The 20,393-nt window shown below is 39.4% G+C and overlaps 1 long non-coding RNA gene across 1 annotated transcript in view; it reads right to left on the bottom strand.

Annotated features, from left to right (window-relative positions):
- Positions 1-3,118: 3,118 nt before the first annotated feature.
- The window catches only part of LOC118730078, a 33,886-nt gene continuing 16,611 nt past the window's right edge, over positions 3,119-20,393 (bottom strand). The window contains exon 4 of the long non-coding RNA XR_004991365.2: positions 3,119-3,210. This is a non-coding gene — a long non-coding RNA (uncharacterized LOC118730078). The remainder of the gene's footprint in view (positions 3,211-20,393) is intronic.

A 20,393-nucleotide genomic window follows, 5' to 3' on the forward strand; every position in this document is an offset into this window, starting at 1 on the left:
TATAACACTGCACAATTAAATGCCTATGGTTTTTTTTTTTAATATCTTCCTCAGTAGCATCCGGGTTTGGCTCCTGGAAAACAGAATGTGGCACCACTCCAGGATGATCATTAATCTGCCTCAGTAGGGCAGTCTTCCCTCACGGGAGCCTATCCATAATGGTCTGTTGTAGTGATCTGTCACACCATATGGGGGAAGAGGAAACAAGAGATTGAGCAACAGAGGGGACACACATAACATGGAATCCTGGCAAAAACGGAAAAGAAGGCAGGAAGCTTTACATATCATCTGTCCACACAGCCAAACAGAGGTCAAGTAGTTAATTACATGCCCATTGTTGGTCTTAGAGTCTGTCATACAGACATGAAGGGGAAAGAGAGAGCCAGCAGGGAGAGTGGATCGGTGGTTTTGGAGAAGTACCAAATTAAATATCCTTTCTGTGGTATCTTTCAGGGGACAGTTGAATGTGACAGAGTGTGGTCCCGGAGGGCCCTGCTGTGCTGTATACACAAGGCCTGTTCACGTGGGTTATACAGAGAAGGTTTGTGGTGATAGGAGCTGTAAGCCATGGTGTGTTTCCCAACGTTCTGTATTGGGAGTGGCTGATGGGCACTATGTTCTTTTGCAGTCCCAGTTTTTACCTCTCCTTTGTCCCATCCTATGCCGAAACCATACTGAGCTACTCACAGTTCACATTTGTGCACTCTCTAGAGTTTGGGCCCACCTGGAAGAGGAAGAGATGAATGCATAGTTGAATGGATATTTGGGTGGGTTGGATGAACGAATGAATGAATGAATGAATGTCTGCACACAATGAGTCAGCTATTGAACACAAATACTAGTCGTAGTTAGAGTGTTTCCTTCCTGGAAACAACACTGTAGGGTGGCAGAGTAGAGTAGTAGCAGGTGAGAGTAGACATGGAGAAGAGAGAAAAGATCCTATGGGAGAAATTGTAAGACTTTCTTATTGAAATTAGAATTTTTCCCGTGTAGTCTGCTTCCATGGTGCTTCAGTTATTCATACATGGTTTCCCATTAGCTGTTTAGCTGGAAACCAATTCCAATACCCATTAGTTTCAAACATTTTAAAACAGCAACAAAAAGTACGTTTTAATGCAGCTTTCAGGATTCATGGACTCATAGATGTTAGGAAATGCAAACTGGGGAATTGTTATAACCAATAATAGAGCACACAGTCCCTCCACTTCTCAAGGTAAAACTGGGCTCATTTGCAGTAAAGACAAAGGGTTTCTTTCTTTCTTTCTTTCTTTCTTTCTTTCTTTCTTTCTTTCTTTCTTTCTTTCTTTCTTCCTTCCTTCCTTCCTTCCTTCCTTCCTTCCTTCCTTCCTTCCTTCCTTCCTTCCTTCCTTCCTTTCTTTCCTTCTTTCCTCCTTTTTTTCTTTCTTTCAACTTATCTTTCAGAGGAGGGAGCTCACTCAGCAGGTGGGATCTCAGGGATCTGGGAGAGCAATTGCATGGTGTGGGCACAGACAACAGGAAATGAGTGCAAACAGGCCCCCTCCTCAACATAAACACACACAGACTTAACCTACAGCTGAACTCCTGCCCTTGAGTGACCACTGCCATTAGGACGCAGGTCAAAAGGTTGCAGGGGGACAGAAAATGGAGCCTTATTGAGTGAAAGAGAAAATGAAAAATTCTTTTGTTTGCTTAACTCTGTGGTTTGTATAGCTACTGTGATGCCAGAATGGAGTCCAGAGTGGGAAAAAGAAGTCCCCGATTTACCAGTTTAAAGAAAGGCAGTTGGAAATTCAGTTAAGGATTGGAAAAGAAAGATGTGGGAGACCTACATAAAAAAGAGGGGAGTCTCACTGCACTTAAGAGGGAGAGCAGACTTGATCAGTCTCTGGTGATAATAAGAAGGGATGGAGAGCAACACCAAACATTTTCTTTTCTCATAATGGCAGGATTCAAGAAATACAGATGCAGAAGCACAGCTGGCTGACCCACTCTCTTTCCTCCTTGGCAGGCACCCCCATCACAGCCAGTTAGGAAAAACTTTTTAATGCTAAAAGCTGTACATTCAATAACAATACATGAATAAACACATATATATTCACGCACATATCTATCTAATTATCTGTCATCTATCTACTTATCTATCTATCTATCTATCTATCTATCTATCTATCTATCTATCTATCAAAGACATGGCAGCATGAAGCTCACCTGGCAAATTATTTAACCTCAGACAGGTACAGAAACTAGAGATTTCCCACTGTGCTTGGCTATTTTCACCCATTCCAACTCTGAGCACATTTACAAGTTCTGGATGATTCTGTTTCTTTCCAGAATGTTTCTTCAGAGTAAAAAATTGATCATTTAAATGAGGAAGCAAAAGACTACGATGTGTTTCAACTCTGTCTATCATTCTATAGATAAAGATAATACTAAAAAGAGAAGAAAATGATTACATTGCATTCTTGTTTTTTTGTTGTTTTTGTTTTGTTTTGTTTTGTTTTGGTGGTCTTTAAATTCCAACGTGTCTGGGATTATTTTATAACCTCTCTACCATGTGCCTTCTCCTAGGTTGGACTTTAGCTGCATGATTTTTCCCCTGAATAGGTAATGAACTGCTTTCCAAAATGGGTTTTATAGTAGAGATAATCAAGCAGGTTCCCACATGCTTTTTTTTTTTTTTAATGCAGTTTTTGTTTCTGAGGGTGCTCCATGTATAGCCACGGCAAGCCCACAGAAATGAGGCTTCAGTTCCTTGCAAATGCTGAGCAGCCATGAACACCCTCCTGGGAGATGGATGAGTCCTATTAACCTTGTGGCGATAGAAACAAAGTGAGTGTGAGGATTAGGAGGAAGTCAATGTCAGCACCAGGATTAGAATTCACACTTGCCTGATTTCTCAGCCCACCACCAGCCCCCCATGGATCCCAGCTTTGTCTCCATCTTAAAGTGAGACAAACGTTAATAGAATCCTGTTATCCTCAGGTCTTATCATTGAAGGAAGGCCCATCCTTTTAATAAATGACAGAACAAGGAAGTAACTTTGAGGTGATTTATTCCACTCTCCAAACTTGTTAAGTGGGGAAAAGTTCATAAAAATGCTAGAAAGAGAATACCCACCTTTTGCAGTAATGCCACTGGGAAGCAAATGGTGTGGTGAAAAGCATCAGATAGGAATTGGAGCTCCTCATTTGAAGCTGGGCTATGCCTCTCACTGAGCCTCTTTCTTGCCTGTAAAACATAGAAAACAGAGAAGCACTGATCAGACAGGACCATCAAACCTCTGAGGGAAGGCAAGGGAGGGAGATAGTAAGAGGGAGGTATCAACCAAAGACTTGTATGCATGCATATAAGCATAACCAATGAACACAGACACTATGGGGGTGAGGACATGAGCAGAGGGGTGGGGAGCAATGGGAGGATAAGGATACACATGTAATACCTTAATCAATAAAGAAAATAAATGATTTTTAACAATGTAGAAAATAATACCAATGAGTACTATGAAGATTAAATATGCCAAGTACATGAGATATTATTGGCACTTCTTAAAATTTTTGCCTTTCATCTTCTCTCCCATTGCAGCTATACAGTTTCTCCACATGATAAAAATAATACCCAATGTGTTCACTTCAGGGTCCAATTCCAAGTCATTAGTGAGACTTGGATCTTGTAGCTTGGTCAAGCCAAGTATCTGGAGTTAAGGCCCAAATACAGTGCATAGCTGTTTAATGCTTTGAGCCCAGATTTCTTCGGGCCCTTAGTAGTGACTTTCCCCATGGGTAGGATTTCAAGAGCTCCCATACAGAGGCAGAGTCCTGAGCTAGACAGAGAGGCAGTCTGGGGAGTGAAACCCATGTCTAATGCCCGTCTGTATTCTGGAAGGTGTCTCCTTGCTGAAAGAGCACTGATACCGATTCACACTACCATGCATTCTCTCCAACTGACAGTCTTGCTATTGCCTGTCTCATTCCTCCCTCCCCAATTTTCTTTGCCACTTCTCCAAGAGAATATCCATGTCTCCTAATTCAACAAGCATGCTCTTCGTCCTCTGAGTAGTTCCTGAACATACTTTGCCTTATTCCCTCTGAGAAGGGGTTAGCAATTCACCTTCCTGAGTCTGAAAAAGAGAAAGAAAATCCCTTTTTATTCTTTTCTTCAAATCTGAACTGGGAATTTCGGGCCAGAAACTCAGTTTTGAGTGGATGGTTGAAGCAAGAGTGCACAGAAAGGAGACTTTGGCTCTACACTGTGGACATTAAAACTACTCAAAATAGAATTGCTCTGGGAGAAAGGATTTACAATAGGAAGGATTAGGAGAGTTTTTTAAATTTTCCCAACTGGTGTGACTCAGTTGGTTGAGCAGCGTCCCATGCACTGGGAATCACCTGTTCAATTCAGGTCAGGGCACATGCCTGGTGTTGTGGGCTCAGTCCTCAGTAGGGGGTGTATGGGAGGGCTGATAGATGTTTCTCTCTCACATGGATGTTTCTATCTCTCTCTTTTTTCTCCCTTTCTCTCTCTGAAATAAATAAAAAATATTTTAAAAAATTAAAAATAATGTCACCCATGTCATTATGATAATAGCAAGATTTGCACATCTACTAAAGTCCATGCAATGTGCTGTTCTGTTCACATATAATGTCTTGTTTAGTTCTCAGAAAAACTTTGAGAGGTAGATTCTATTACTCTCCTCACCTACTCCCATCCACAATCTTGTATCTGAGAGTCTATGGTGATACTGTCTTTATTACAGAAAAACTGGAGAAGAACCAAGCAACGCTTAGAGATGGAGTTACATTTATTATTATTATCATTATCATTATTATTATTATGCATGGGCCCAGAGAAAAATGTCTCTCAAATTCTGGGCAAAAAACATGGAGGAAGTTTCCCTATTTATATATTTTTGCCCTCTCTGTCCCCCAAATATGGGCTTTTTTGGTCTCCTTTGCAAGTTTTTTTTTTTTTTTTTAATATATTTTATTGATTTTTTACAGAGAGAAAGAGAGGGATAGAGAGCTAGAAACATCGATGAGAGAGAAATATCAATCAGCTGCCTCCTGCACACCCCCTATTGGGGATGTGCCCGCAACCAAAGTACATGCCCTTGACCGGAATCGAACCTGGGACCCTTCAGTCCGCAGACCAATGCTCTATCCACTGATCCAAACTGGTTTCAGCCCCTTTGCAAGTTCTTAAAGAGCCCTATATGCTGGGGCTTTGAGACCTCAACCAAAGACCTGGCCTGGCTCCAGCACTGATAACTTCGTTTGGGGAAGGTTTATGGCTTCTCTGGAGTGGGAGTAGTCTTTTTTCCTTATTATTTAAGCAAGCAAGTGTTTACAGAAGCCAAAATAGCAGGGTTAAAATTTTAAACAGCAGTTTTTATATAAGATGGATGCTTCACATTAAGTAAACTCAAGCATTCTTCTTTATTCCATTCTCTAGGAACTTACGGTGTTTTATGATCCAAGACGGATCTACTTCTCTGCTTCTCACTCAGTTCTCAAAGGCCTGGGTCAGTGTATGCATAGAGTCTGCAAAGGCCTCACACAATATGCATTTGGCCCCCTGGCATTGGTGGCAGCGCACTCACCTGGGCTGATGGCCCAGTGTAGCTGGGCTTTGGGGTAATGAGCAAGGAACCAATTTCTGGAAAGACATTGTGCGCACCAGGTGATTTTTTTGGGAGCTTATGAATGAGCCTGCTATCCTAGTGTCTCTCACAGTATCACCCTGTTTTGGCATAAAGGGAGGGAGATAGTTGCTGAGTGCATATTCTTCAGGGTAAATAGCATTCTCTCAGCCTGCCTATTATTTTGCTCCTGTGATCTCTTTTTAAGGAATATATATTTTTATTGATTTCAGAGAGGGAGAGAAAAATAGAAATATCAATGATGAGAGAGAATCATTGATAAGCTGCCTCCTGCATACCCTCTCCTGATTGAACCTGCAACCTGGGCATGTATGCTGACTGGGAATCAAACCTTGACCTCCTGGATCATCAGTAGACATTCAACCACTGAGCCACACCGGCTGCACACTTCAGTGATCTCTTTACATCTTTACACATGGATCACTGATTACATTTTATAGAAGCCTCATTGTTTTGTTAGTTATTGATAGTATCAATCTAAGAATTTCACATAGCCTTCCTGAGTTTTCTAAAATACTAACTGGCAGAGCTTTAACAACTTCCATTAATACAAAGCTTGCCTATTGATTTGAGAGCATTTAAAATTGCAGTAGTCCTGGCTTCATTTTTATTCTTTCTCTGATGACTTCCACCCCATTGCAGATGGTCCAAGCATTCGCCATAAGACAGGAATTGACTGCTCCTTGGAGAAGTGAGGCCAAAATTGACATGGAAAACCTTTTTGTTTTTCCACATTTTCCATTTTTATTCATCCCACATAATAAAAGGGCAGCTCTTTCTTCAGTTTTCCCCTGAATCTAATGTATTTAAAATTCTATTATTTAAAGTGTATTTAAAGTGTAAAGATTGTGCAGAATATTTATGGAGATCTGAAAGAGGACCTTTTAGTCACAAATGCATTTCTGCTATTAACTTTCAGGCAAAGACACACTTATGAAAGGAAGACAAGCAGAAGTTTGGGGAGGAGGGTTGCTGTATAAATGTAATTTGTTCTCTTTTTCCTCCTCAGATAGGCTGCTGTGATTTTCTACCTTGGAAAATAACTAAGTGGCACTTAGAATTAAACTCTCCTAGGGAGAGTGGTATGAATATTGTAAGTTATAAGTACAAAGTACTTTTCTATCTCTCTGCATATTTGATTCTTATTTTATCTTATTTCTTAAATATCATGTGTTAAACACTATATTGGGTATAAATATAGTGCTAAATAATCACAGTTATCAGTAGAGGGAAGCTCTTCTTCTGATTAAAACGAGTGACTTTTCTGATATAGAGCCTCAGCTGAAGGGCTGCAAGACAGTACAAATGACTACTTACTCTGTCCTCTGTTTCTAGAAAGATAAAGTTTTCCTGAGGCCAGAATGGAGCCAGGGCCACAACACTGAATGAGAGAATGTGTTCTTATTGTTGATCAGGACTTAATGAACTTTATTGGGGAAATAATCAGCATGGTTCTTTCTTTAACCTTAGGAAGAGAAGGTATATATACCTTCTATCTTCTACTCCTTTCTTCAGGGAGTCTACACTTCACATATACTAATGCCAAAGTGGGGAGAATTTATTTTTTGACACCCAGAAAACCAGGTGGAAGTATTTATTCTTTGCTGTTGCAAAATAAAAATAACTAGTTATTATATTTCTTGCTGGTGCTAAGACATGGGTGCTGGCCATGTAGAAAGAGTATCCCAATTCTAGTCACAGCTGCGACTATGTCATCTTGGAATGTCCTGTTGGAATTCCAAACAGATGAAGTTGAGTGCAGAGCTGGTCACAACTGTGAAACATCCTATTGTTTCCTATTGTCAGGCTTTCCGTGGCCTATTTTACATCACAGAGTCCAGATTTGTTATTTTCCTTTTTTATTTTTTTACTTGATCTTGGCACCATTTAGTTGACCTGAACTCTCAAGGCCATTCCATCGATGTATGTCTGTCCTTGTGTCAATATCATACTATCTTGATTCTTGTTGCTTTGCAGTATATTTTGACTGCATTTTAACAAGTGTGTGTCCTCCCACTTTATTCTTGTATTTTAGAACTCTTTTAGTTGTTCTGCATCCCTTGCAATTACATAAACAATTTAGTTTTCCAATTTCTACAAAAAATCCAGCTGGGTTTCTGACAGAGACTACATTGAATCTGCAGATAAACGTGGGCAGTTCTGTCATCATAACTGTATTGCATCTCCCATCCATGAACATGAGATGTTTTCCATTTATTTAAATATTTTCAGCAATATTTTATTATTTTCAGAGTATAAGTTTTGAACTCCTATTCCTAAGTATTTTATTCTTTTTTTATATTATTATAAATGGAATTGGCTTTTTTAAATTTCATTTTTGGATTTTTTAGTGCTAGTATGTAGAAATACAATTGTATCCTGCAAATTTATTAAACTCAGTTGTAAATTCTACTAGTGTTTTATTTATTTTATTTATTTTTTTTTTTACTGGATTCTTTAGAACTTTCTATGTGCAAGATCGTGTCATCTACAAACAGATAGCTTTACTTCTTTTCCAAAATTGATGCTTTTATTTTTTCCCCCTTGCTAAATTGCCCTGGCTGGAAGCACACGTACAAAGTTGAATAAAAGTAGCAAGAGTGCACATCCTTATCTTCATGATTTAGGGGAAAGCATCCCGTCTTTCACCATTATGTATGGTGTTAATTCTTTTTTTTATGTATTTTTTTATTATTATTTTTTGTATATAACCTTTATCAGATTCAAGCAGTTCCATTCTATTTTTTCTAGTTTGTTGAATGTTTCTGCCTTGAAAGGGTGTTGTATTTTGTCAAATGCTTTTTTTTTATGAAATGATTATGTCATTTTGTTTTTCATTCTTTTAATATGATGTATTAAATTAATTGATTTCAGATGTTGAACTAATCTTGCATTCCTGGTATAAATCCCACCTGGTTACTGAATAGAAATTTTTTATATGTTGTTGGATTTGGCTTGCTAGTATTTTGCTAAGGATTTCTGAGTCCATATTCATAAAAGGTATGTGTCTATAGTATCTTCGGTTTCTGCATCGGGGCTATACTTGCCTTATAAGTTGAGTTGGAATGTGTTTCTTCCTCTTTTATTATTTTTTTTGGAAGAATTTGAAAATAACTGATATTAATTCTTCTTTAAATGTATGGTAGAATTAACCAATGACATCGTCTGTTCCTAGCCTCTTCTTTGTGGGTAATTTTCTGATTAACAAACCAATCTCTCTTCTTGTTGTCGACCTATTCAGATTGTCTGTTTCTTCTTTTTCTTCTTTTTAATGTGTTTTTATTGATTTCAGAGAGGAAGGGAGAGGAAGAGGGAGATAGAAACATCAATGATGAGAGAGAATCATTGATTGGTTGCCTCCTACACACCCCCTACAGGGGATTGAGCCTGCAACTCAGGCATGTGCCCTTGACCAGAATAGAATCTGGGACCCTTCAATCTGCAGGCCGATGCTCTATCCACTGGGACCCTTCAGTCCACAGGCTGATGCTCTATCCACTGAGCCAAAACAGGTTGGGCTGTCTATTTCTTCTTGAGTCAGTTTTGGTAGTTTGTGTCTTTCTGTTCCACATCATAAACTTTTTCTAATTTGGTTGTATACAATTGTTCATAATATTCCTCTGTAATCTTTTGCATTTCTCTATGATCAATACCAGCATTCTTTTTTTCCCCCCCTGATTCTAGTGATTTGAGTGTACTCTTTTTTTTAACTTGATCAGTTTAAAGGTTTAATTGTATTGACATTTTCAAAGAAACAGGTTTTAATTTAACTGCTTTTCCCCCTTATTGTACTTTTATTCCTTGTTTAATTAATTTCTACTATAATCTTTATGGTTTCCTTCCTCTGCTTGTTTTAACTTTAGTTTGCTCTTCTTTTTTCCAGTGTCTTAAAATGTAAATTTCGGTAATTTATTTAAGGTTTTTTTGTTTTGTTTTTTTTTAACCTAAGCATTTATGCGTGTAAATTTCTCTCTAGCCACTGAGTTAGTGGCATCTCATAAGTTTTTGGTATGCTCTTTCTTCATTTTAATTAATTTCAAATTTATCTTCTAATTTTTCTTTTGCTTTTCTTCTTTGACACATTGTTTATTTAGAAATGTGTTGTTTAAGTTCCACATATTTGTGTGTCTTAATAATTTCTTTTTGTTACTGATCTCTAATTTCATTTCTTTGTGATTGGAGAGCATATTTTGCATTATTTCTATCCTTTCAAATTTATTGAGGCTTGTTTTATAGCCCATCATGGTTTATCCTGGGGAATGTCCTATGGGCACTTGAGGAGATGTTCTATAGAGGTTTTATAGCTCAAATGATGTCCGTTAGGTCTAGTTGTTTTACAGTGTGTTCAAATCTTCTATTTCCTTGTTGATTTGCCCAGCTGTTCCACCCATTATTCTCTAGAAATGAAGTCTCCAACTAAGGAGGATTGTTTTTGAAATGCCCACTTCCCAGGCTACTCATAGAATTGAATGAGACCTTTGCCGAAACCATCCTAGTTTAACTTCCCCTTCTTCCCAAAGCTACATTCCTTTCTCCCTCCCTTAGAGATGTTATTCCCAAGGGCTTCCAATAAACTCCCTGCATGAAATCTCTGCATCATTGCCTACTTCTAGAAAAACAAGACAAAATAATCGTAGGAGTAAATTCTAAAGGGAGGTTTTGGAAATGGAGTCATTGTTGGGTGCTGGCTGGCAATGAGAACCTCATCACTGGTGGTATTTAGAGCAATGATATACACTGGCATGTGGTGGTAGTATAATTTTTAAAACTCCCTTTTTTTGTGAACTCAAGAGAGCCAAGGAAGGGAATATGAAGTAATTGGTGGGGGTTATAGCTCTTGAAAGTATATGAGGTTTGGGAGAAAGAAATAATTAGAAAGATGATAGAATCAAATGGCTCTTGCCAGTTGCTGTTGATAAACTGAAGAAAGACAATCAACAAATACAGGTGATAAACCATGCATTTAAGGTGAAGCCTAAAAGCCAGAGGGCTTCCTTGGCAGGTTACAAAGAGACTCTTATCTTTTGTGACACAAGGTATAAAAAAATAAAAATAAAAAAATAGAACTAAAGATCAAGCTTAATTAGAAGAGTAGTACAGCTCTAGAGAAGTTGGGCCAAGTCTGCTACGCCAAGGTCAGCGCTCTTCTTGGGAAGAAAGGAAGTCCTGATACCTGGGATAGGGGCAATCTGGGTGAATCACTCAAAGAACCTTGATCCCAAGATTCCCCTGAGCTTTCTGGAGTTGAAGAACTGGTTCACTCATCCTTGTTAAAGGCTAACACTCCCCTCATTGTTTGAAAAAAAAATGCAGAGGCTACTGTTCTTCAAGAGAGCATTCAACCTGTAGCCCATCCTGGAACAGTAACAAGAAAGGAGTTGGGCCTGCTAATCAAAAGCCAAGTGGGCCTTAGGGACATGAATCAAAGAAGAGGGGGTGGACATAAAGATAGATAAGGGAGATGAAGGAGTACTTTTTCATCAAATGGATTAAAATATCCTAGCAAAGTCTCTGAGAGTCAGTATCAAATCACTAGAAGAATGACTCTTGAAAGCCCTGAAAAAGCAATGGCACAAACAAAGTCAAGTAGAAATGCCAGAACTGCCATCATGGCAGACAGTGGTTGAGAGCTGGACATGAAAGAGTAAATATACTATATAAGAACAGAAAACCCACAATCTTATTATATTCCATGGGAGGCCCCAGAGGATGCTGGAAAGAGGGGCACCAGTATTGTTGAAAAAGTCTAAAATGCCTGTCCTCTATGAGCCAAATGATGGTAGGAGGCGTTGTTGGAGAACAGGACTTTTGAATAGCAATTGGGATAGAAGGGTCCCCAATATAATAAAAGCCAAATGGCTGTGCTTAACTGTCATCATTAAAGTTGAGTTCTGGGGTTCCAGGGATCTGCAGGTCCATTATCCACTATGGGTTCTTGGCTTTATGCAGGAAATAATTCCAATACAAGCCAGCATAGAGTTTAAAATGAAAGTGAGTTAATTAGTGAAGCAGCAAGAAAGAGATTAGGTTACTTCACTGGCAGAGCAGCCCCTCTTTAGCAGAATTTGTTTTCTTTATTAAGGTTCATTTAATCAGCAGGTAGGGTATTCAATAAGGGGAAGAATATTCAGGATTATTCTAGGAAAGGGGCAGAGATTTCTTGGAAGAGTTTGGAAGGCCATTTTGTAACCTTATATGAGCTTTCTATTTCAGATCATGGTGTCCAGGATGTGTATTGTTTAGTATGCTAATGTATTACAATGAGGACATAATGAGGCTAGGTTTACCATAAAGTAAAATTAAATGCCATGTTAGATAGAGCTGTTCTCTGTTGGTTTTAAGCCATAAATCTCATGGGGGGCGGGAGGGAGGTGGTCTTACTTCCTTATTGATAGTTCCTGTAGCTTTTATAGATTGCAGCTATTTTGCCACCTACCCTGTCTCAAAGTAAAAACAATTTTTAAAATGAGCATCAAGGTCAAAGTGGCACCAAGAGGCAGAGAACTATGTTTTTCTAGGAGCAGGATAGATGGGAAGACATTAAGAATATTACTCAATTCATGCCAAAAAAAAAAAAAAAAAAAAAAAAAAAGAGTATGGGAGACCAGGAGGCTGGGAGCAATTATCCTATCTAATAAAAAGTAACATGCAAATTAACCATCACTCTGCTACACCCACAAGCCTCACCTACCAGCCAATCAGAAGCAAGTATGCAAACTAACCCAACCAAGATGGCTGTAGCCACAGAGAGAGCAGGAGGGCGGCTTGGGTTTCCCTGGTGATGGAGGAAGCCAAGCTTTCCACACACCGTGGCAGGCACAGGCCTCCACTTAAGACTACAAAGTATCAATTATAGAAGATAAATACTAACAGAAATGGTGGCAGCTACAGAGCTGGAGAGAAGAGGAGGCTAGGGTTTCCCCTGGTGATGGAGGAAGCCAAGATTCTGCAACTCTGGCTGGCCCAGGCCTTTGCTCCAGGCTACAAAGTTTCAATTGTAGAAGATAAATAAATTCCAGATACCAGGGCATCTGCTTTGGTTGCCGAAGGGCGTGGCTGGCCTGCAAACCACCACAGGCCCCTCACCCAAGCCGCCTCATAACCCAAGGGAACCCTGATTCAGGGCAAACCAGCTGGCCCCTGCCCATTTACCAGGCCTCTATCCTATCCAATAAAAGAGTAATATGCAGATTGACCATCACTCCAACACACAAGATGGCTGTCCCCATGTGGTCAAAGATCCTGCCCCCATGTGGACACAAGATGGCCACCACAAAATGGCCAGCAGGGGAGGGCAGTTGGGAGGGACCAGGCCTGCAAGAGAGGGCAGTTGTGGGTGATCAGGCCAGCAGGTGAGGGCAGTTGGGAGGGATCAGGCCTGCAAGGGAGGGCAGTTGGGGATGATCAAGACTACAGGGAGTGCAGTTAAGGGGTTACCAGGATGGCAGCGGAGGGAAGTTGGGCGCAAACAGTCTGGCAGGGGAGCAGTTAGACATCAGTCAGGCTGACAGGGGAATGGTTAGGGGGTGATCAGGCTGGCAGGCAAAAGCGGTTAGGAGGAATCAGGAAGGTAGGCTGGTAAGTGGTTGTGAGCCAGCAGGGATTGGGCTAAATGGGCAGTTGGAGATTCCTCGAGGGGTCCCAGATTGGAGAGGGTGCAGGCTTAGCTGAGGAACACCCCTTGCCCCCTGTGAATGAATTTCATGCACAGGGCTTCTAATCTCTAAGATTTATACTCAAAACCATTGACTGAAGAAAAGATGTAGTCCCAGTGAAAAGGACCTTGCATAAACAAGGCAATTGTACATAGTAATTTAATTTAGTCCTTCCCTGAAAGGACCTGTGGCCATTCACTTTTATATCAGCTCTCCAATAAACAGAAGAGTGCTCCATTCTGTATTTATTCATGGTTCCTCCATCCACCCACTGCAGCTTTGAGTAGCATTCTATGATAGGATAGCTCACTTCATTCTGGAGACTTTCTAGAAAAGTAGCTTTAAGCACAGAAGTTCCACTATCTCTCACATTGGGGTCTTCTTTCAGGTTGGATCCTATTTAGGTATAAAGATGTCAGTGTTAATAGTGTAGGGCCAAGTTAGTTGGAATAGAGTAGGATCTGGTAGATGGAATGATTCTATCTCTACTTGGAAATCAGTCAAACATCTTCCTCTTTATAAGGAAGTTGGTTGCTAATTAAAAAGAAATAAACATAGAGAGAAATGTGTCAGTCTCTGTGCCTCCTTTATTGTCCTTAGTGTCTCTCAAGTAAGTTTCCCACAATTTGTCCAGAATCTTGTAGTTGATTCCAATATGCCTATGGTTACCATACTTAGGCTCCCAAATTTTTACAAATTGTTGTAGAGAGAGCATAGCATCAGTTGGTGTAAAAATGCCTGGACTTGAGCTCCAAAAGTAGGATGTTCTCAAAATTAAATAGTACGACTTAAGCTTTTCTTTTTTTTTTTTTCTTTTTTAAATCTTTACGCAAGGATATGTTTTTTTGATTTGTTAGAGAGAGAAGACAGGAGTGAGAGACAGACTGAAACATCGATGTGAGAGAGAAACCTTGATCAGTTGCCTCCCATATACAGCCCAACCAACTGGGGATTGAACCTGCAACTTTTTGATGTACAGGCGGAAATTTTAATGAACTGAGCCATCTGGCCAGGGCAAGAATTATAATATCTGTGGATGTGCCTTTGAATCACAATGGTTACTCCTATGTTGTGGATGAAGAAACAATCCGAGGGGATGATTAACTGTGAACACCTTAGAAGTGGAGCAGAGTTTTGAAATCTCACCTGCTTTTACCCAGAGCTCATCTTCTGTACATTACAGCATATTACCTTTTACAAGGAGAAAAAACAAAAGCCAACCAAAAAGAACATAAAACAAAAAGCCCGGAAACACCTGCGGATTAACTTTAAGGAAGCTGGCACAATGCCCAGATGATGGTAAAGAGGAAAAAAAATCCCTATGCTTGTTCACAGATCTTTCACAGAACAAGCACAGAATTTAAAAATGTAAAATATGTCTCTAAAACAGAGTTTTGGCATTCTCCATGGGCTTCTCAAAGACATGCAGCCCAACTAAAGATGGGCTATAGGGGTATCCTATTTGCATTTTCCCCATGCTGTTAATTTTTTTTATTAAAATATATTTTTTAATAAAAATATATTTGTACAGAGAGGAAGGAAGAGAGATAGAGAGTTAAAAACATCGATGAGAGAGAGTCATCGATCAGCTGCCTCTTGCACACCCCCTACTGGGGATATGCCTGCAACCAAGGTACATGCCCTTGACCGAAATCGAACCCGGGACCTTTCAGTCCCCAAGCGACGCTCTATCCACTGAGCCAAACCGGTTTCGGCTCCATGCTATTAATTTTTACTTTATCAGATACTTTTTTCCCCCACAAGAAATATCTACATTTACTTATGGGATTTGAGACTGTTTAAGCAAAATGTGATTTTGTTTGTTTGTTAATTAGGAACACATAAAAGTTAAGAGAAACATTGGGAAGCTAGGATATATAAATTCTATATTTTCCTCATGTTAGAAACATATATATAAACATATAATTATATATAACATCATATATAATGAACTACACTAATAAATATATAATTACATATGTAAGTATATATAATTAAATGTAATTATATATAACATAAAATATACCGATCTACACTAATAAAAGAGAAACATGAAAATTGGCCATCCCTCTTCTACACCCAATCAGAATGTGTATGCAAATTAACCCAACAAAGATGGAAGTTAATTTTCATAGCAGGTATGGAGTGAAGACTGAAGGCAGCATAAAAGGAAGCCAAGCACTGCAGAAAGGAACAAAGGTGCGGAGAAGAAAGCAAGCAGGGTGGCAGAGACGGGAGGGAAGCAGGTGGAAGCAGGTGGGGCGGCGGAGAAACCCTCTTCCTCCAGCTGCAGAAGCTCTATTCTTGCAGGAATCTTCCTAAAACTGGCCTCTAGTAAATATATATATATAATGTACAACTATACATATACATATATTTTTGTACATTTATGTGTGTGTATATATATGAAAAACACCGTCAGAAAAAATATAAAACCCAGCAGGATCCAGGCGGTGGGGGGACATGGGACTCTGGCCTCTAAGGGAGTGGTTAGTATTTTACATAGTCAGCACACAAATAAAAGATCTCGTGATAAATTCAGAGAATAAACAGTATTTTTATGAGGGAATTAGTAACCTCCTCTGCCATCCCTTCCCCATTTACTTTTGAAATTAAATTTTTCTGAAAGACTTTTAATTGGTGGCTTTAAAAGGTAAGTTCTTCATTTGACTATTACTTCCCGAGAAAAGGTTCAGTATGGACCCAGTGGCATTGAGATCTAGTGTTACACCACCAGGGATTTCCTTAGAGTACAAGGGTAAGAAAGTTAGCTCGGTATCCTGGGAAGTCACCCAGGACAGCCATCAGAACCACAATCATGTTGTAATAATTATAATAATAATGATAATGATAATGATAATAATAATAATAATAATAATACAAAAAGCCCACAAAAGAAAAATAAGTAAACAATGTTCTAAGCCACTGAAATTTAGAGTTGTTTTTCTTTAAATGTTTGTACTGTTACCTCATCTAGATAACCCTAACTAATACAGGTCCATAATTAACAATCGAATCCAAAGTAAAGATGAGAGAATAAAGCTTTAAAAATTTTTTTTTCTTGATAACCTCCTATCAGTTTAAACAACACATTGCTTCTCTACTTTTATTAAAACCTAAAGTCTTGGATTTATATCCTTTGCATATTAATATACACTGAGTGGCCAGATTATTATGATCTCTGAATGCATAATAATCTGGCCACTCAGTGTGTGTATCTGTGTGTATCTATCTATCTATCTATCTATCTATCTATCTATCTATCTATCTAGAGAGTGAGAGAGAGAGAGAGAGAGAGAGAGATTGAGAGAGAGAGAGAGAGATTGAGCGAGAGGCCCAGTGCATGAATTCGTGTATGGGTGGGGTCTGGCCAGCCTGGCTAGGGGAAGGGGACATGGGTGGTTGGCTAGCCTGCCTGCTGTTTGAACTCCTGGTTGAGGGGACAATTTGCATATTAGCTTTTTATTATATAGGATATACACTAATCTCTGAATGCATAATAATCTGGCCATTCAGTGTATATTTCAGTAGGTGAGTTAGGATTTAAAAGAAGGCCCTATTTTTATTTGTTTACTTAAGCATTAGTCTGTCACAAATTTGTACAGAGAAATGACCAATTTGAAAATACAACAGGAAAAAGCAGGTGTCAAGGGCCCAGAGAGTGGCATGTTATGTTTCTTCATTTTTCAGCTGAGTTTATTTTTCTGTTTCTGAATTTAGAGAAGTGTGAGCATATGCTCCCAAAAGGAGGAAAAATAAATATCCAGACATCTCGGCAAAGCAAAAGTCCAAGAAATCAAAACAAGCCTTCAGCTTTCTGATAAATGGTAACAGGCTGATCCCCACCAGAAGTGGCTAGTCGGGGGTAGGGGTTGGGGGAGCATCAAGCTCTGACTCCTCCCCCGGGCATCACGGCCGATGAGTGCAGCCCAAAGGCAATTTGGATGAGGTGCAGTTTGGGGCAGTTTATGGAGGCTAGGTTGTCAATTTGTCCATTTATGACCATCCAGCCCGGGCTCCCACCAGCTCTGTGGTCACAGTCAACGGAAGGAATGAATCTGTCCCTGAAAACTTCTCTGACTGTCACCAGCTGTTAAAGAGCAGCAATGAACACATTTGTTGTGTGTTGCTTCCTGCTCTGGATGCTCTCCTATCATTTGGAGCAGAAGTGTGTACACATGCATCCAGTAATGATGGCAGTCTTTTATACCCAGAGCTTCCTGTTGTGGTTTTTTCCCCTCCAGGAACACTGTGACTCTCAGAGGTATATAGGCCTCTGAGTGCTCAACTCTCACAGATCACTCTATGATTAGAGGAGACCTCGAGCCTTTCTCCTCAAAAAACATATTCAAAGCAGATGTTGCCCATTATTCTTTTTCTGCATTAAAGAGACGAAGCAGTGACATTTGGATTACCTTTCTACACCAACACATATTAGCTGACCAGGAAAAATTATTTGTTCCTCATTACAATTGGCTACTCAGGAACCCTGAATGTCATATCCATGACTTTGACTACATCAGAGAGATTTATGGCAAGAAGTGTCACTAAATGACCTGAGTGACAAATTGTGTCTTCATTGGCCTAGGAAAAAAATCTCATGTTTTGGATTAGATGGCTTATTTTAGGTCACAAAAGGTGGTCGGTTAATTAGCCAAGGCATCAAGGGATTTGACGGCCCTTAATTAAGTGGTCACTTTTGCAGAGCTCTTTATTTAAAAAGACCTTGTTTTCTCATAATTTAACACTGTAATTGCTTGGAGGAAATGCTGCTATAGATTAAAGTCTATCTACCCTACTGGCTAGTGCCAAGTGTAAAATGCTGCTCAGCAAATTAAAGGAAGCTCAGTAAACAAAGCTGGATTCCAATGCTCAGGGAAGATTTTTTGTGAAAAAGCTGGGGCTGTAAGTCCCCTATCAATACTCCTGGAAGTTAGAGGGTGGGAGCGGACTTAGAATTATAGATAGATAGCCCAGCCTGTGTGACTCAGTGGTTGAGCATCGACCTATGAACCAGGAGGTCATGATTCAATTCCTCTTTAGGGCATATGTCTGGGTTGAGGGCTCTATTCTCAGTGTGGGGCATGCAGGAGGCAGCCAATCAATGATTGTCTCATCATTGATGTTTCTCTCTCTCTCTCTCCCTCTCCCTGCCTCTTTGAAATCAATAAAAATATATTAAAAAAATAATACATAGACATAACAAAAGAGACAATTTGTATTTCTAGTTCAGGCAAATGCAGCTCATTTTAAAAAATATATATTTTATTGATTTTTTACAGAGAGGAAGGGAGAGAGATAGAGAGCTAGAAACGTTGATGAGAGAGAAACATCGACCAGCTGCCTCCTGCACACCCCCCACCAGGGATGTGCCCGCAACCAATGTACATGCCCTTGACTGGAATCGAACCTGGGACCTTTCAGTCCGCTCTACCACTGAGCCAAACAGGCTTTGGCGCAGCTCATTTTTATTTGGGGAAAATATATCTTGCCAAAATCGTCTTATTAGCAAAAGAAAAATAATTTGGAAATATAGGAAAGATTCCTTTTCTGCCCTTGCTCAAGGTGTCTAAGTGAGGAACATGTATCCCACAGTCATTCAAATATATTATCCCTATTTCACAGATGACAAAAATATTAAATGAATCTTTTATGTTCTCAGAAGGAGACTAGAATCTGCTTCTTTTGATCTACAAGGCCTATATTCCTAGCTTCTTTTTCTTTGCATGTCCTGGTTTATGAGTGATGTACTGGCTCTTGGCCTGGATCCTGGAACCTCATTTATTTGGGTCAATGGTTATATTGCTCTCTACTTTATTCTCATTGGTGAAACAAAACAAAACACGATGGTAGAGTCAAATATTATATTACAGCCATTAAGAGATACAGTTGACATTTTCTAAGTGTTTGAAGAACTTTGGATGAAAGGAAATGCAATGGAACACTGTTCTCTATTCTTTTGCATATTTTACATGTTTAAATAAAATTTAAAAAAACTCCTCTTCATGAAAGAGTATTAGCAGCTAAGAGTGACAAGGATTTTTCTTAGAAATCTAGAGGACTTAAAAATAGATTATATGGTATTAAAATGCATAAAATAGTGCTCTTTTGAAGTGTATTAAATAGATGTTTCAGACATGATAATTTTGGAAACATACTTCTTGCACAAAGAAAGAACAGGGCATTTCTGGGTCTTAGAGTTGAGTCTCCAGATAGAAAATTGACACCCCGACACTTGGTTCTATGCACACTTTCTGAGAGGTTCTCCCCACTTCTTCCTGTAAATACCTTTTTGCAACTTCCCCCACCATGGCACGCTTGCACATTCATTTTGCCCATTCTATCCAACTCCATTGAGCTCATGTTGATGCCTTTGCCTGTCATTCTTTTCTAGAGTTCTCAGGTCTTCAATAAGCTCTCCTTTTGGGAGCAATTATTTACCAGAGTCCTTCTTGCAGCTTTAGACATATTTATTGTAATGTTCTTTTTTTCTTGTGTTAGTTTTATCTCTCTAACACCATCAGATGCTCATTGAAGCAAAGATCATGTTCATTCTGCTTCTATCATGGAATTTCATTATTTTTTCATCATATAGAATGACAGTTAAATTTAACCACTGATTACATTCTCTAGATCCACTAGGAAGGAGTAAAGAGAAAGAAAAAGGTTTTCCAATGTCCTAACATGGAAAATCAGTCTCTGTCTCAACAAGGACAAATAGTTGCAATTTAGGGGTTCAGAGAAATGAACCTGCCACTGGTTGATTTCTGACTGGTTTCCTTGAACTATGGCAGAGGATCTCAGTCACTTTATTGGTGTCAAATTTGGACTTGGCTATAGAAGTACCTTGGACAGCCTCAGTGATGGGGTTATATGTGGTAGAGCCATGTATGGCTTCTTCCTTTATGACTCTGTTAAGTCATTGGCTGCCTGGGAAAGGAGTATGATTAATATCCACTAAATGGACTGTCCTGTCCACATGGAGAAACTGGTCAGAGTCTCAATACATCCACTGTAAGGTAAAAGGAGATCAGTACATTAATACCTGGCTATTCTATATTAGCCAGACCTCCTTCCGCATTGAGAGTAGACACTTGTCA

Source organism: Pipistrellus kuhlii, unplaced genomic scaffold (assembly GCF_014108245.1).
Source record: "Pipistrellus kuhlii isolate mPipKuh1 unplaced genomic scaffold, mPipKuh1.p scaffold_m20_p_3, whole genome shotgun sequence".
In the NCBI taxonomy this organism is placed as follows: domain Eukaryota; kingdom Metazoa; phylum Chordata; class Mammalia; order Chiroptera; family Vespertilionidae; genus Pipistrellus; species Pipistrellus kuhlii.